Source organism: Lithobates pipiens, unplaced genomic scaffold (genome assembly GCF_037356315.1).
Source record: "Lithobates pipiens isolate NorthernLeopardFrog02 unplaced genomic scaffold, aLitPip1_a1.2 Scaffold_30, whole genome shotgun sequence".
Lineage (NCBI taxonomy): Eukaryota > Metazoa > Chordata > Amphibia > Anura > Ranidae > Lithobates > Lithobates pipiens.
Window position 1 is genome coordinate 69,097,756 of NW_027507791.1, and position 17,750 is coordinate 69,115,505.

At 41.9% G+C, this 17,750-nt stretch overlaps 1 protein-coding gene across 1 annotated transcript in view; it reads right to left on the reverse strand.

The window, feature by feature from the left end:
• Nucleotides 1–17,750, reverse strand: part of PPM1A (protein phosphatase, Mg2+/Mn2+ dependent 1A) — a 72,634-nt gene that overhangs the window by 26,812 nt on the left and 28,072 nt on the right. The window lies entirely within an intron of this gene.

Genomic DNA, 17,750 nt, shown 5'->3' on the forward strand with positions numbered 1-17,750 from the left:
GTCTAGGCCTGAGCACTCAGTCACAAGAAATTACTGATTTGGTCAGACTGCATATTTTATAGACCATTAAGGACAGGGCTAGGCAACCCCAGCACGCAATGCCTCTTTTTCCGGCACGTGACTCCCTCCCCATCAGGAGAGCAGCGCAGGGAAGTGTCATTGAGACACTAATGCATTACAGTATGAAATAACGTAAAGAAAAAAGGCACTATACACATTCATAAAAAACTGGCACAAACACTGCATCAAACTTAAATGTACACTTTAATGAAAAAAATAAGCAAGCACAAAGTCCATAATTGAATTTATCCCAACACCAAAACGGAATACTCAGATAAAACTTCTAGATCTTCCACCACGAGTGCACAATATGAAGATGGCCACTCACCAGAACGGTTTGACCCCTTTTTACAGGACGGTCAAAAGACGCTTTGGGAACACCAGATTATGCCATAAGTGGAAACAAATCCACTTCAATGGCCACTCAGGAAGGAGCTAGAATGTAAAAAATTACTCCACAGGAGACACGGATGAAAGTCTCAGTGTAGTAATTTTTAATATAGTAAAAAACAGCAGCAATGATAGCAGTTACACTCACATGTGATAGTGCCTGGCACTAGGTGTAAATAGCGTGAGTCAACTGATCCCAGGGGGTAGCGTGTGCTCCACGTCTCGCTCCGAAGGTGCAAAGCCTGGTGCGGGGTATCAAATAAGGACCTGGAAATGAAGGACCCTCTGCTCCAACATGTTTCACCGTGAATGGTTCTTCACGGCCATTACATTACACACGTCGTAAAAGAAGGGAAACATCGCTTGCTTCTGACTTTGCAGTCCCTGTTTCCAGGAGGAGGAGGTCTTGGCCACCGCTAGAGCCACAGTCCTGCTAGTCCCATCCACCATCTGGAGGATGACTCGCTTGGTTGCCACTACCAATCTAAGAAACAAGGGATTTCACTGCGATTTAGAAAACCCCAATCAGGTCAGTTTGTAGAATTATTGTTGAGCTTCTGGGAATTTTGTTGAAATTATTACTGAAACTTTGCATAATTTACTACTGAACCCCTACACTGTGTCCCTTTTAAGCCAGAACCAGTATTCAGTGCAACGAAAATCACGGCCAACCACTTTTTCTCAGCTGCGGGCGCCCAACTTATGATCCTGCACACAGCTCCACTGCTTTCACAAAATGCCCCTGACCGCATCCATTCCATATGCTTGTGTATGCGACATCCCATACAAGCACATGGGCTGGACACAAGAGTTGGATAAGCAGGAGTGTGCCAGGACAGGTAGAGGAGTCTCATCTCTGCTTCCTTTCACCACTCTGCATATCATGCATATCAGACGAAAAGAGGGTACAACGGTGGGGAAAATGAGCATGAGGGGTTCAGAGCTGGAACAGAAGAGCTGGATGGACAGTGGTGGAAGATAAGAGGGGTTTCAGCAGTGGGACAGAAAAGCAAGGGGTACAGTGATGGGCCAGATGAGCAGGGGGGTTCAGTGTTGGGGCAGAAAAGCAGGGGGGTAGAGCAGTGGGGCAGATGTGAAAAGGTGGTGTATTGGAGGGACAGATTAGCAGGGGGGTACAGAGGTGCAGTGTAGTAGTGGGGCAGATGTGCGGGGGTGTACTGTGGTCGGGCAATGTGCAGGGTAGTACAGTGGTGAAACAGATTTGCAAGGGGGACAGTAATCTGAGGTGTGAAGGTGCATTAATTGAGGCTCATCTGAGGTGTGGAGTTGCAGGAATTGGGGCTGATCTGAGGGGTGAGAGCACAGGATGTTAATTTCTCACTACTAAAGTAGTTTGAAGCATTTATAAAAAAAAACTTTCGTGATTAAGAGTGTGACTACTTTTTTTTTTTTTTTAAACAAAATCGGCATGCTCAATTTCTTGGAAAACATTTTTCGCCATGCTGTACTCAAAAGGTTGCCTATCCCCATTTAGGATATGCAAACATGCAACCAAAAACCAGTCCTCATCTGCCTTGTTTACCTGCATGGGGATGCCTGTGTTTTCTGTGCATCCCCATGCAAGCAATTCCATTGATGTAAAACTGGAATGCAACGGCTGCACAGAAACAGCCACTGTTCCCAATTTGACATCCATGTGGGTCCAGGTGCATGTCCCTGAGCTCAACTGTCGGGGCCGTGCACCCACAAGGATGTCAGCATGGGAGCTGCAGCTGTGCGTCTGCAGCCGCTGCATCCCAATTGACACGAATAGGATTGCCTGCACGGGGATGGGACACCTGGGCATATGTGAAGGTAAACATGGGCCTCCATGGGCAAACACCTTAGTGCACCATATGTGAACAAGGCCTTAGAAGAAATTTAGCTAGATCATCAATAATGTTATGGTTTTAGTGAAAATAGCGATGAGGTCTTTCACAAACTGAAAGCTGCAAGAGAAAAAAAAAATGGGAAAATTGTAAGAACGGTCGAAAGGGGTTAAAGCTTTGTTTTCTGTGTATATATTGTAATTAACCAAGGGTTATCACATTTGCTTCTTGCATGTGAAAGCTCTACTTTAATTGTAGGTCGCTGATCCTCATCTTATCAAAAGGTACACCCATTTATTCATGTTGAGGTGTATTTTTAAATAAACAAAACTAATGCAGCATCTTTGCCATCATGCTTTACTGTAAATAGTTTAAGAAAATCAGCTTCTGCAGTTTCTTACTAGGAGATTCTGCCAGTAACCACTTCCTAACAGAAGGCTGAAAACACTAAACCACTGCTTCACAAACAGTAGTGTTGTCAGTCCACTGAAGGAGTACATATAGTTGTAAACGCTGTAGCCGTGACGTAGGGGCTTAGTCTTCAGGATCTCCAGTTTAGGCGCGTGTACCCAGGCAGAGTGCCACACACCATCAAGGAGGCGTGTGTATTTCTAACAAATCAAGATAAAAACTTGGCAAACTATGGGTATACTAGGTATAACCCATTGCATGATCAGACGTGAGCCTTAAATGAAGAGATGGGGGAAGCGACACACACCTATGCATTTTTTAGTTTTGCAAAATCACACCAGTGTCCATTTAACCACTGGACACTTAAACCCCCTTCCGAACCAGACCAATTTTCAGCTTTCGGTGCCCTCACACTTTGACTGACCATTAGTCATGCAACACTGTACCCATATGAAATGTTTGTCTTTTTTTCACACAAATAGAGCTTTCTTTTGGTGGTTTTTAATCACCACTGGGTTTATTTTTTGTTCTATAAATGAAAAAAAAAAAAAAAAGACCAGAAATTCTGTAAAAAAAAAAAATTGTTATAAAATTTTGTAAATTAGTAATTTTTCTTCATAATTTTTGGCCTAATTTTATACTGCTACATATCTTTGGTAAAAATAATCCAAATCGGTATATATTTGTAGAGGTCGACCGTTAGATCGGCCGATATTTGGCTTTTTAATTAATCGGTATCAGCCGATTGTGCTGATAAAAAGGCCAATTATATCTTCAGCGCAACTTGCAAATGACTTCTGTAATAGAAGACAATGCAAGTTGCCTGAGTCTTCAGTGAAGAAACTTGTTTCCTCTCTGGGCAGTCTGCCAAGAAAATTTTATGTCACACGACATTTGCGTAGAGGTCTTTCAAACGCAATTTTTTTTTTTTTTTTTAAAGACCCTAATGATTTAAAAAAAAAAAAAAAAAAAAAAAAAAAAGAGAAACAGTAAAGTTAGCCCATTTTTTCATCCATAAGTTTTGATTACCTGTTTTTGTGTATTTTATATATTTTTTGTTTTTTTAATCTAAATTATACATAATACTGACGGTTTAGCTCATTTCCTGAGACCCTAACAAGCCAGGACAGTAAAAATACCCCCCAAATGACCACTTTTTGGAAAGTAGACATTCAAAATGCATGTAATTTTTCCTCACAATTCTTTGCAAAAAATCAAGACTTTTTCTCTTCCTCCCACCCCACACAAAATTGTTATATTAGCAGGTTATTTCTCACACACAAATTACACCCCAAAATACAGTCTACCACTCCTGAGTATGGCGATACCACGTGTGAGACTTTTACACACTGTGGCCACATACAGAGGACCAACATGCAGGGAGCCCCATCAAGCGTTCTTGGATCATTACATTACACATCTAATTTCTTCACTACCCCTTGCACTTTTGAAGGCCCTGGAGCACCTGGACAATAAAAAACAAAAAACCACGGGGGGGGGGGAAAAAAAAAATGATAGTTTGGCTGAAAGCACAGCCAATGTTAGCTTTCCCGGCATGCCTTTTTTTTTTTTTTTTTTTAACGGTTTAAATCCATGGGTTTACTTCCACTAACATTTACCTTGTCCAATTGGTACAGAGATAGTCCATCCTCTTGCTTTTTGGAGACCAGTGTGGGGAACTGTCTCCATCCCAAATGTCTCATGGTTTTCTATGGGTCATGTTCACTAGGGATGCACAGATACCTTTTTTTTTTTTGTACTTACCGATACCTACCACAACCATTTTGTTTTAACTTCAGCTGTTAGCAATGGTACAAAGCATTGAAAAGTTTACAAATTAAATATTTTTTATTTAGCGCTTTTTCAATGTGATATGCGTAAAAATATTCACTAACAAAGCAAAAAAAAAAAAAAAAAGTTAATTGTTTATCATTTATAAAATAGATGTGAACAAAAGAAAACAAGCAGAAAAATTATTAAAGAGAATAGGGAGTTAATTAAGGCTGAGAGTAAAGGGTTATTAAGGGGTTAAACAGGGGAACATTTGTTCATCCCTTTGATCTACAGATGAACAAATATACAAAAAAGAAACAATGTTTCTTTTTATTTTAGTGTTTCAGGGCTGAGCAATGTTAATAAACATTGTCGGCTGCTTTTTTTTTTTTTTTTTACATCTCCAATTACCGGACTTCCTTAAGACTAGGGAGACCCACTGACAGCTCAAAGAACCGAGCCTGAAAGTATCAGTTTCAGGTATCGATCGGTGCATTTGCATGAGTACGGATATTTGTGCGGTATCAGCAAAACCTTAAAAGGGATTGTAAAGTAAATTTTTTTTTTTTTTTTTTAAATAACAAACATGTTATACTTACCTCCACTGTGCAGCTCGTTTTGCACAAAGTGGCCCCGAACCTGCTCTTCTGGGGCCCCTCGGCGGCTGTCTCTGCTTCCTCCCGCAGGTACTTCTCACATTCATGCGAGCTCCCTCGCATGGTGAGAAGCACCTGCGGGCGCGCTCCCGTGATACAGCCGGCGGCTATAGCCGCTCGCTGTATCACACGGCCCCGCCGCGTCATTGGATGTGATTGACAACAGCGCGAGCCAATGGTTGCGCTGCTTTCAATCCAGCCAATCAGCGGCCGGGCAGCGAAGAGGACGGCGGGGGCGAGCGCTGGACTTTCGAGGGGTCAGGTAAGTAAATACGGGGGGACTGGGGGCACCGGCAGTGTAAGATGTTTTTTCACCTTAATGCATAGAATGCATTAAGGTGAAAAAACATTTACCTTTACAACCCCTTTAATGTGCATTTTATGGAAGAGGCCAGGAACAAACAGGTTGTGCTTTGGGTTCCATAGAATTCTTTATATCAAAAAACGTGAACTGAAAAATCCAAAATGCACCTGGAATATACATCAATCGCAACCTGCATAGGTGTGAACAAGACCTAAGACCACAAAGCCTAAACGAAGATCTGTTGAAGCTACCTATGAGATGTTGGAATGAGTAGCCAGCACGCCCTTTGTAGGCCCATCTGGCATGACAAAAATTATTCAAATGTACTAAAGGAAGGAAGTAGTGGCCGAAAGATAGCTCACACCCTACCAATGGAGGAAAGTTTTCTCTTGGTGAACTGTAGATCTTGACTGCTCATTCAGATGCTGCAGGCAGAAACTATCCTAATCAAGCTCAAAGTGCCAAAGAATTAGATTTAAATCCAATGATGTCAAAAGAGAATTGGACTGGGAGGACCACATGCAAGATGGGAGGACTACACAAAGATACTAATCAGAGTGAAAAGTCAATAGTCTCTGAAAAGGGGGAAGCAGAGACCTGGCCTTTGTGGCATACTGATAGCTCAGGATATAATACCTCCCATTTGCCAGTGTCCAATCTTTCTGTAGATGGCAGTAAAATCAAAAGCTTTAAGATATCGCTTGTCCCTAAAACTGGGAAAATAGGGTTTACATTTAAAACGCTTAAATCCTAAATCTAATAGGTACATTTAAATTTACAGGTCTTAATCATTTTTTCAACTTTCCATCTATTAAATCTTCTGCCCTTGTTTTAACTTTGGATAGTAAAACTCTTTTGCCAGTAAATACCTTCTACAGCCCACTTTCTGTTTCTTTTCTGCTAAAACGTCTAGGCTTAAGACATCATGCACAGCACTCTCTCTCGTGAGTTTGCCAGGAAAGGAGGGGGAGGGCGAATCATAAGAGGGCCAATGAGAGCTGCAGGGTTGGAGGTGTGCCTCTGTAAATCCAGGAAGTGAACAGGCAGCAGCTTCAGCTGCCCACGATTAAAATGGTTGCAGCCAGACTTAATGAGGGGAGGTTTCTGCAGCATATTTGGAAAGTACAGAATCAGTATATATAATATATGCAAACTGAGGGACGCTTCAGAACGGCAAAGATTTTTTTCTATTACAAATTAGGTGAGCAGACTGCAGTTCCTCTTTAGATTCGATTTTTTTATTTTAAATAACATACAGGTTATACTTACCTCCACTGTGCAGTTCGTTTTGCATACAGTGGCCCTGATCCTGCTGTTCTGGGGTCCCACGGCAGCTGTGTCGGCTCCCCCCGCTAACCTCCTCTGGGAAGCTCTTACCCAAGGGGGTTAGCTTGTGGGCGCGCTACCGTGTCATGCACTTGGCGTCCATAGACGCCAAGTGTGTGACTCGGGCCCGCCCCCCCGGTGGGCGCATAATTAGATGCGACTGACAGCAGCGCGAGCCAATGGATGCATTGCTATCAATCTATCCAATCAACAGCCAGACTCAATAGAGAAAAGAATGCTGGGGGACGTGCACAGCAGGTGAACGGGCTCAGGTAAGTAAAAACGGGGGGGGGGGGGGGGGGGGGGGGGGGCGATTACAGCGAGGCATTTTTTCACCTAAATGCATAGGATTAATGATATTGATATTGCGGCTCCGGAGCCACGATACCCGGAAGAAACGCAGAGGGAACAGGTCAGCTCCCTCAGCGTGGATCGGGACAGATGTCGGGGTGCATACTAGCTCATTATGCCTTTTGCTTTGCAGGTGAGGAAAAAAAATAAAAAATTCAGCCGGTATACAACCGCTTTAAGTCCCATATATACTAAGTGCTGACATTACCAGAACAATAATCCTTTTGTTGCCAGTGGCAGTTGCAGCCACTGAGTGTGTCAGATAGAAACAGTCCGGACAGCTCTGTGTTGAATTGCTTCAAATGCCCCCCCCCCCCATCAGGTACCCTGGGTTCCGCTTACCCATCTGTGGGCCCAGGACCGCCGGGTCCCACTGAGTAGAAGGGAGGGAGCAGAGCTGACATGTGTCCGCTCTCTCCTCATTGCTGACCCAGAAGTGACATGTAGGATATCACTTCTGGATCACATTTTCACTTTCCCCGGCCAGCACTCACCAACTCACAATAAAGTCACTGGCATAGGTGGGGTGCATTTTCAACACTCAAACATGCATAAGGCATTTGAGGAGCATTTCAAACTCAATGGACAAATCGCATTAACTCTATAGGTGTGCTTGTTAAAACAGCAGTATTTTGAACAAGGCCTTAGACCAGGGATGTTTATTAAAATGGGGAACTTTACTCATAACAATTAGGTTTTTTTTTTTTACCAATGTTCTTTAGCATGTAACATACATTCCACATTAATTATGCTACCTAAGTTAGTGTGTTGTAAATTGTCTCCAGCATTGTTCTGGTTTCTTGTTGCTGGAGGCTGCCATTTTGCTGAACGAGACTATCAGTAAATTTGTAGGCTATCTGCAGATCGTCTTTTTTTTTTTGGCACTGTGCTTAAAATGTAGAGCGCAACTTTGCATGTGCAGAGCAGGGCGACACCGGGTATTGCTGGATGTTAAACAGCAGGCACTTATTTTTAATGCATTACATACCTATACCTGCAAAAAAAAAAAAAAAAAGCGAACCGGTCTTCAAAAATTATCACATAGGAGACCATGTCCCCCATTTGTTTTTATATAAAAATGCCATTTTTATAAAAGAAAAAAAAAAAAAAAAAGTGTAGGGAATCACCAATCGAGTATTTTCATTAGTCCATGGGTAGCTCCAATATTTTGCAGTGCGATTTGGGTCCATGCAAAATGAATGGGCGCAAAAAGCACTGCAAAAAATCCCCTGCAATTTTAATAAGAATGCGGTGTGATTCCTCTCTGAATCGCACGCAGTTTCCCGCACTACTAGGGCAAGCCTGGGTTCACATGGGAGCAGAGGGGAAGTTGCATGATTCGGACAGGAATCGCCCCCCATTTCTGTTCAAATTGCATGCAAGTGTGATTTGAGCCTATTCATTTTGTATGGACGCAAATCGCAAAAGTACCAGTATCTGGTGTTGCGGAATACTTGACCGAAAGTATAGGTACAAAAAAATAAAATAAAAAAAAATAAAAAAAAAAGGGGGGGGGGGGGGGGTATTGGTGCATCCCTAATATAAAGAAAAAAAGCATCAACTGTGCCCATAGAACACAGCTCTCATGTGTATACAGCAGTAAACCTGTGTAAACAAGGCCATGCTACATATGTAGAGCATGTGTCAATTAAAGCACAACATTATAAATTATATTACAGCTTAGAATAAAGATCAAGATTCTCTTGGCGCAACATCTACCACATTATACAAAAGAATTGGGCTAAATTTACTGTTTAGTTTTAAATTCATTAAAGTATTTTTTTTTTCAAAACATTTAATTTGAAAACCGCTAACAGTGTGACAAAATATTGCAACAGCCACCATTTTATTAACTAGGGTTTCTGAAAAAAAAAAATTTATAATTGTTTGGGGTAGGGAGACAACAAAAAATGAGGCCAGAGGGCTCATACTGCAGCACACTGCACCAGAAGGCAATATCTTGTCGTTTACCAGATTTTATCAAATCGATGTTAAAGGTAGGAAACTGAAGACCGAGTTGCGGCCTTACAGACCTGAGCCATAGAGGCCTGATGATGCACTGCTCAAGAGGCACTGATCGCTCTTGGTTGAGTGTGCTTTAACATGAAAAAGGAGGAATTTTCTTTAAACCATAAGCCTGAATAATGACTTGACAAATCCATTTGGAAATGGTAGCTTTTGATGCTGCCTGTCCCCTTTTTGTATCTTCTGGCAGTACAAATAAAACCTCAGGTTTTGCGAATCCGAGCAGTCGCCTTTAAATACACTCTGACCGCTCTTACTACAACAAGGGAATGTACTGCCTTCTCTTCCCTAGATTGAGGCTCTAGGAAGGAAGGAAGGAAGGAAGGAAGGAAGGAAGGAAGGAAGGGACAATATCTTTGTTTAAGTGAAAACCTGTCACAACCTTTGGTAGGAAATAAGGTTGAGGACGCAACACCACCTTATCCTTATGCATGATCAAATATGGCTCTTTACAAGACAGAGCCGCTAGTTCTAATACTCTTCTAGCAGAAGAAATGGCAACCAGAAAGATTATCTTTCTTGTCAAAAGAACCAAGTGTATTTCATGTAAATTCTCAAAAGGCGGATTCTGCAAAGCCGATAAGACCAAGTTTAAATCCCAAGGATTTAGAGGTGCCTTGATAGGGGGATTGATTTGTGTTACTCCCTGAAGAAAGCTATGCATCAGAGAGTGAGAAATCAGAGGCCATTGAAAAAATACTGACAAGGCCGAGATCTGGCCCTTGATAGTACTCAAGGCCAGCTTCATCACTAATCCCACTTGCAGGAAATCAAGGATCCTACCTATGACATATTTCCTGGCCAACCCCTGGATCCACACCAAGAAACATATGCCTTCCAGAATCTATAGTAAGATGATTCTGGAAGCCGGATTCCTGGCATTAATCAAGGTAGACACTACCAAAGGAGACAACTCACAATCCTTTAGAATGTGGGTCTCAATAGCCAAACCGTTAAATTTAGCATCTGTAAGGTAGGATGGAATAAACGGACCTTGTGCGAGAAGGCCTGGCCATAATGACAGAGTTCAAAGGACTCCTACTGCCATGTTTATGATCTCGGCAAACTAAGATCTTCTGGGCCATGCTGGGGCTACCAGAATCACCTCCTTTCGTTCCTGCTTGATCCTGCGAAGCAGACGTGGAAGTAGCAGAACTGGAGAAAACATAGATCAGTGAAAACTGATCCCATGGCAAGCTAGCGGATCCCTTGTTCGACATAAAATTGTCGACCTTGTTGAATCTGGACACGGACAGTTCCACGTCTGGAGTACTCCACCTTTGACATTGCTAGGAAGATGTCGAGGTGAAGAGACCATTCCCACGGAAATAATTGTTGGCGACTCAAGTATTCCGCCTGACAATTTTCTATTCCCGGAATGAATATTGCTGATAGGCAAGGAATGTTCTGTTCTGCCAAAGCTAAGAACACGATTCACCTCTTTTTGGGCTGCACAACTTCTCGTGCCCCCCGGTGATTGATACAAGCCACAGTCGTGGCATTGTCAGAGTAAATGCTGACAGGATAAACCCTTAGTCTGACTGTCCAAGACTCTAGAGCCAAACGAACTGCCCGAATCTCTAAAATGTTGATAGGCAGGGTCCTCTCCAACTTGGACCATCTCCCCTGGATGGAATCTTCTTCCAGGACCGCTCCCCAACCTAGAAGGCTGGCATCTGTTGTCCCCACTTTCCAAAAGACTGGAAGAAAGGATTTTCCCTTTTGGAGGTTGCTGGATACCAACCAAATTGGGCTCTGACGTACGTCGGGAGCCATGTGCATTGGAAAATCCAAGGCCTGAACCTTTTTGTTCCAGCCCGCCAGGATTGTGTTTTGTAGCAGTCTTGAATGAAACTGCACGTAAGGGACGGCCTCGAAGGAGGCCACCATTTTCCCTAACCGAATGGAATGATTTTGCTTTGAGTTGAATTCTATAATGGAAATGATTCTTGTTTGGGGTAGGAATACCTTTTTCTGTATGGTATCTATAACCAGACCCAAGTACTACTCCTTGATGGTTTTAAGGAGGATTTTTCTAGGTTGAGAATCCAACCTAGAGATTCCAGTTGGAGGTGCCAGAATTTGAGAACACCCGTGGTGCTGTGGCTAGACCGAATGGCAGGGCCACAAACTGAAAATTACGATTTTCTATTTCGAAGCGCAGATATGCATCTTTGATAATCGATAGAAGCCAAAAACTCCTCTCCTCTCTTGAAGTTCAAGTGCCGATTCAGATCTTTGAGATCTAGAATAGGTCTTACTTCTTCGTTTGGTTTTGGAACCGTGAAAAGGTTTGAATAAAAACCTGTGCCCTTCTCCACTAAGAGGACCTCTGATTTCACCGACTGTGATAATAGATGGTCCAGCGCTAGAAGGAAAGACTTTTTTCTCTGGGTCCTTGGGAACATAGACCTTAGAAAATGAGGAGACGGAAAATCTCAGAACTATAGTTTGTAACCTAGAGAAACAGAGGAAGCCACCCATTTGTCTTGACATTGTTCCTGCCTGATCCTTGAGAATTGCAGGAGCCTTCCCCCCACCTGAGTGAGCGGGGGCGGCACTTCATATGGAGGCTTTAGTATTCCGTTTTGTGGGCTTTCTGGCCCAAGATCTCTTCTGACCCTGGTGCTGCCCTTGGGGTCACCCCCTTGAACCTGACGGTTGAGGCCACCGTGACTGCCCAGGAGGCTGATGCCCCTGGCACAGGTGAGGAAGCACATTTAAAAAAGGAGAAATATTTGAACTTCTTTACTGGTAAAAGGGAGCTTTTCCCATTAGAGATCTTTTGGAGGCATTTATCCAAATATTCTCCAAATAACCAGTTTCCCTTTTCATGGGGAACGGCTAACAGATTTTTATACGGTGCTTCGGCTGACCAACTTTTCAGCCATAGAACTCTGCGAGAATGCACTAGTCCAAGCATAAGCCGTGAGGCTTGAATGACAGAATCTTTCATAGCATCTACTGTGAAACACAGTGCATCTGATAAACCAGGGGGCCTGCTCATCAGGCAGAATTTTAAGTATCTCCTCAAACTGTTCCTTAATGGACTGGGAGACACCAACTTCGGCAATTGCTGTGCTGCTGAGCTTGCCAAAGACATATGGCTTTTAGGAAGGAGTTACAACTTCTTATCTGTTGGATCCTTTAACATTAGCGCATTATCCACTTGACATGTGAGATTCTTGTTCACTGAGGCAATGGCAGCATCAATCGCTGGGTGGGACCCCCCCCCCCCCCCCATTTTTTATAAAAGTCCTCTGACATAGAATAAACCGTGGAGAATCTCTTAGGAGGATAATATTGTTTATCTGTATGTTCCCATTCAGCAAACAAACTTCCTTAGCCATGCATGAATAGGAAAGGCACCCCCAGATGGAGGAAGTTTTAATGATCCCAAAGAGGTGGGTTCATCAAGAGCCTGCGCTGCAGGCAGCAAAAAGTTTGAACGAGCCAATTTAGTAAGAGTGCACAAGCAACGGGTCTTGTGATGTCACTCCTATATTAGGATCCTCAAGAGGGTAAACAAGCATCTACTTGATCCCCACAGAAGAAGAAAAGGCACCTTTAAGTGTAGAATTAAAAGCTGTTTAATTTCCCCAAAAAGGGTTAAAAACACTTACAAGATATATAGACTGGCAGAGCATATTGTTAATATCCATGTAGGTGGTCCGGCATGAATGCAGTGGTCACTCAGTGAAAAAAGGATTACTCCACAGGAAGTCCCTTTCCTGATTAAGGATGTACATTTTACCCCGTACCTATATCATTTACCTAAGGTACATAAGAATTTGACTAATCCCCCTGGACTTCCTATTGTGGCAGCCATGGGTAGTATTACCAGTGGCTTGTCACAATATGTCGACCAGTCTTCAGCCACTTGCGCAATCCCTCCAGTCCTACATTACATTAATTTACATTATCCCCACCGATAGTCATGTCCCCTGGCTCAGAGCAGTCCCTAAAAGCCAATATGAGGCTGAGGCATAACTGCTCTGACCCAGGGGAATTTCGTATTCAAGCTGATGTCCTCACCTCTAGGTTTTTGGAGAAAGGGTATGAAAGCGGCTTTTTGGCTGCTACCTTGGAGAGTGTCTCTAATCTAGATAAAGCAGATCTGTTGAGGGAAAAGGGGCCCTAGGCATAATGAAGACCTTTGAGGAAATGTCCTTTTTATTACCACCTATTCTTTACAACACAAGAGTATAAAACGTTTGGTGAACAAACATTGGCATATTGTCAGTAATAATGCTGTGTTAGGGAGTATTTTACCGGTTAGGCCTAAAGTGATATTTAGGGGTGTTGAGGGGTGATGAGTAAAGGTTTTTTTGACCAGCTAACTGGTTACTATAGGTGTGGAAAATGTAGGCAACGTATGCACTCAGAGGTGCACTACTGTGTTTGCCTCTACAGTGACTCGGTGGGATCACACCATTAAACCATGCATCACCTGTTCCACAACGGACGTCTTTATGTTGTAGTGCCCGTGTGGACTTCAATATGTGGGACGCACCAAGCACCCTTTACAAGTGCGTTTGAGCACATCACAAAACATACTCACAGGGTTCCCCAAGCATTCGGTATCCCAACATTATTTGCTAAAACACAAAAAGATCCTTCAAAAACCTTATTTTTGGGTATTGATAAATTTAAACCTCACTGGTGAGGGAGCTCGCTAGTGAGAGAAATATCCAAATTATAAATGACCCGGATCCCCCGTTTGAAGTCTTATGTTCCATACGGACTCAATGTAGATACAGATGTGAGTGCATTTTAGATCATTCCTTATTTTAAATTTTATATTATTGTTATAGACATATGCATTTGTTTTGTTTTTATTTGTAAACTCGGTCTGAGACATGGAGGTAGGCCTTTATAATAGAGACCACCAGCTAGGACTCGGGTAGGGTGTTTACTAAATGCAGACATGGGGAGATTGTGTATTTTTATTTCTATTTTCAATTTTATTCTTATTTTACGGTTATTTTTTATTTTTGGTATAAACCTTTTTTTGGTATAAACCTTTTTTTTGGGTCTTAGATGGGCTGCTCGAAATGGGATTCACATATATAATCGGGTATGGAGTAAGGGAATGCATAGGGTTTGGTAGGGGTTTTTAGTGTAAACATATAGATTGGTACTAATTTGGGCTAATAATCATATTACCGCAATGGCATTCATATGTATGGGCAGATATCCCTATATGAAGCGTATAATACATTTGCATAAAAAAATTTTTTGTGAATACGCAATTGTGTTAAGAAATTTTTTTTATTAGAAAATTAACTCACTTTTATATGTATTAATATTAACATACACTTTATTTTGTTTATTAATTTATTCACATTAGATAGTAATGTCAGAACACATATGACTTAGGTCCAATGAAATCATAGGATGAGCACAACCTCTTTAGGTTCACAGGGATTGAATATATATATATATATATATATATATATATATATATATATATATATATATATATATATATATATATATATATATATATATATATATATATATATATATATATATATATATAAACATGATGATTTAGCTATCAAATATTTTTATTAGTATTGATATAGATTAATATATGTTCGTTTTGAGGTAAAGGGTTATTTTATATAAATTTATATGATTTTTTTTGGCCCCTTTAAACTATATTCTAGCCATTGACATCTGTCAAATAGTACGAGGGAGAATACGTCCAAGTTAGGATGATTTTTTGGTTTGCCCTCAGTGCGCTATGGGGTATAGATGCTTTGCCCATATTCAAGATGGCTGCATCGGCCAGACCCCTACGTCTCAGAACAAAGGTCTGGCTCTATTTAATGGTGGTGCGTTGCGGCGTGCCCATTCCCCATTGAAAAAACGTCACGTCGGACGAAGCACGTATGGGAGGGCATGCTGTGACGTCACCACTTTGTACGAGAGGACGGGCTCCCGATTTGCCGGCCGGCTTGTTATCCATGCGATCTAGCTTTGTTTGTAAATGAAAATGTGGAGCATCATAAGGAACACATGGAACGTTTGTCCCTGATTTGCAAGACATCTGGTGTAGGCAAGGGGTTGCGATTGGCTTGATACCATAATACTCCTTACGCTCTACCATCTGGTAAGCACATCTTTTTGTTGGTGGCTGGGCACAGTAGCGGTAAGAAAGTGTGGAATCACTGGTGCGATTAGCTTTTTCTTCAAAAAAAATTCTCTCGCTATGGACGTTTACTTATTTAATGAATCAGAGACTCTATAGTGCTGGGTGTTATTTAGCTTTCTATTGGTGCAGCTCTTTTTCTTTTCTTAAGTACCATCAAAAATCTACAGATTGTTTAAGGGTCTGGGTCATTGAGACAATGCCAAAGAACCTCCCCTCAGCCGAACATTTCAGAAAACTGTCAGAGAAACGTTTTGGATTTTTACTTTAAATGTTCTTGCACCTGGAGGGTTGAACGAGGACTTTGGCACTAGTTTCATTCTCTAGATTCCTCCTTTCCTAATATATTTGTGCAGGAATTTATATTAGTATATAATTTTCTATTAGTATATTATTTTAAATATGGTAAATATTTTAAATAATTTTAACCATTTCGGTATATTTTTTAAATATATTTAGCCAATATATTTATACATATTTTTTGCCTTCGATATACATTTTTTATTTCCCTAGATATTTTTCAAAACATTTTCTTTGCCACTCCCTTTTTTCCCCTACCCCCTCTTCTTCAGAGAGAATATATATATATATATATATATATATATATATATATATATATACATACATACATACATACATACACACACACACACACACACACACACACACACACACACACACACACACATATATATATATATATACACACACACACACACACACACACACACACACACCTAGTCTTAAGAATTATTGAAGATTGTGTAAAAATATTGATCCTCATTTTATGTTTATATGTCGCTTATTGGTTGTTCTGTATGAAATCATATTTTTTTGTTTGGATAGGGATTTTGTTTCCGTTTCTTCTCCTTTCCTATACGTTTATATTGTGATAACGCTCCATTTACATATTCCCTCCCCTAAGGTCCGCCCAGGTAGTATAAATTAGTCCCATACACACAGTCATCAGGTTGATAAAGGAACCAATGAGATGTTCTGAAAGGCGTCACTCTTTGATGACTGCTTCCCGTTTTTGGTCCACGCTGGTTGCTGGTTATTGTCTCCTGCCGCTGACGTCACTTCCGGGATCCTCGTGTTTTTGTCAGGGCTGGCTTAGCCCTTCCTCCTCTGGGCTGGCCATTCAGCTGTAGGCTAATTGCCAGCTCTCTTCTCTTTCCACAGTTACCAGCTGTTCCCGATGATGCTCGTCTGACCTGCCTATTTAAAGCCTTCCTGCTAACTTTTTCATTTGCCTTCGCGTTGGCCACATCTCAAGGAACCATCTCCTACTGCTCGTTTCAAGACTGGCTTGCTGACATCCCACCTGGCTTCTTATCCTGCTTGCGGTTGCTCTCCTTGGATCCCCGACTTCCGGCCTGGCTGATTACCCGATCTGGTTAATGAACTTTGGACTGGCTGACTACCCGATCTGGCTACAGGACTCTGGCTATGCTTGACTATGCTTTTTCTATTTACCTTTTTATTAACAAGTGTGATTTGATTGTACTTCTGTCTCAGTCTGTTTCATGGTTTCTGACAGTTTTGAGACCGATTGCGGGCTGGCCTGTCAGTTCTCTTGGAGCTCCCTGCTGGTTTTCCTGTTGGCATCCCCTGGGCCCCCCTGCTACTGGACATACACAGCCTAAAGAACTTTTATATGCCAGTGACCACTAGATTCATGCCGGATCACCTACATGGATATTAATGATATGCTCTGCCAGTCTACATATCTTGTAAGTGTTTTTAACCCTTTTTGGTGAAATGAAACAGCTTTTAATTCTACACTTAGAGGCGCCTTTTCTTTGTTTTTCTGTTTCTTATTCAGAGATTGCTTCTCTCCATAAGTGCAGCCCTAAGTGGGGAAGATACCCTATTATAGACTTTCTGGTTCATAAAGACATCTGTTTTTGCTTGGTCCTGAAGTTCAGAGCACCCTTACAAACTGTATCTACTTGATCCCCAGCCTCCTGAACCTCAATAAGAGGGTCCTGAGCACTAGATGGGGGATCTGCTACGTTTGACTCCACTATGGAGAGATAACATAGCATCAATCTCCTTTTCCAAGCTAGAAATGGTAGAAGAAAAAAAAAAACCTCTCTGCAACTATAGATTCCCCTGATAGCTCAATCTGACCAGCCGCATCACTCTCAGAAAAAAAGCAAAGGAAGAGGCGCCTCTGGGTGTAGAGATAACAAACACTTTAATTAAAAAAACGCATATATTTCAGGCAACTCACATTTTGGATGTGGTCTATGAGCATTCAGTCACTTTAAAAGCTGAGCATGGCTGTGGTCATCTAGTAGTCCATCACGCTGAGGCACTGTAGCCGCTAGTGGCCAGGAAGTGGCACAGACGCGGAGAGCGATGACATCATGAGGTGGGTGCGACCGGTTTCGTGAGCGTACAGGCTGAGGTTGTTTGACAGCCGCGCTCCTTCATCAAGCAAGTGGGACAACAAAAAAGACTGG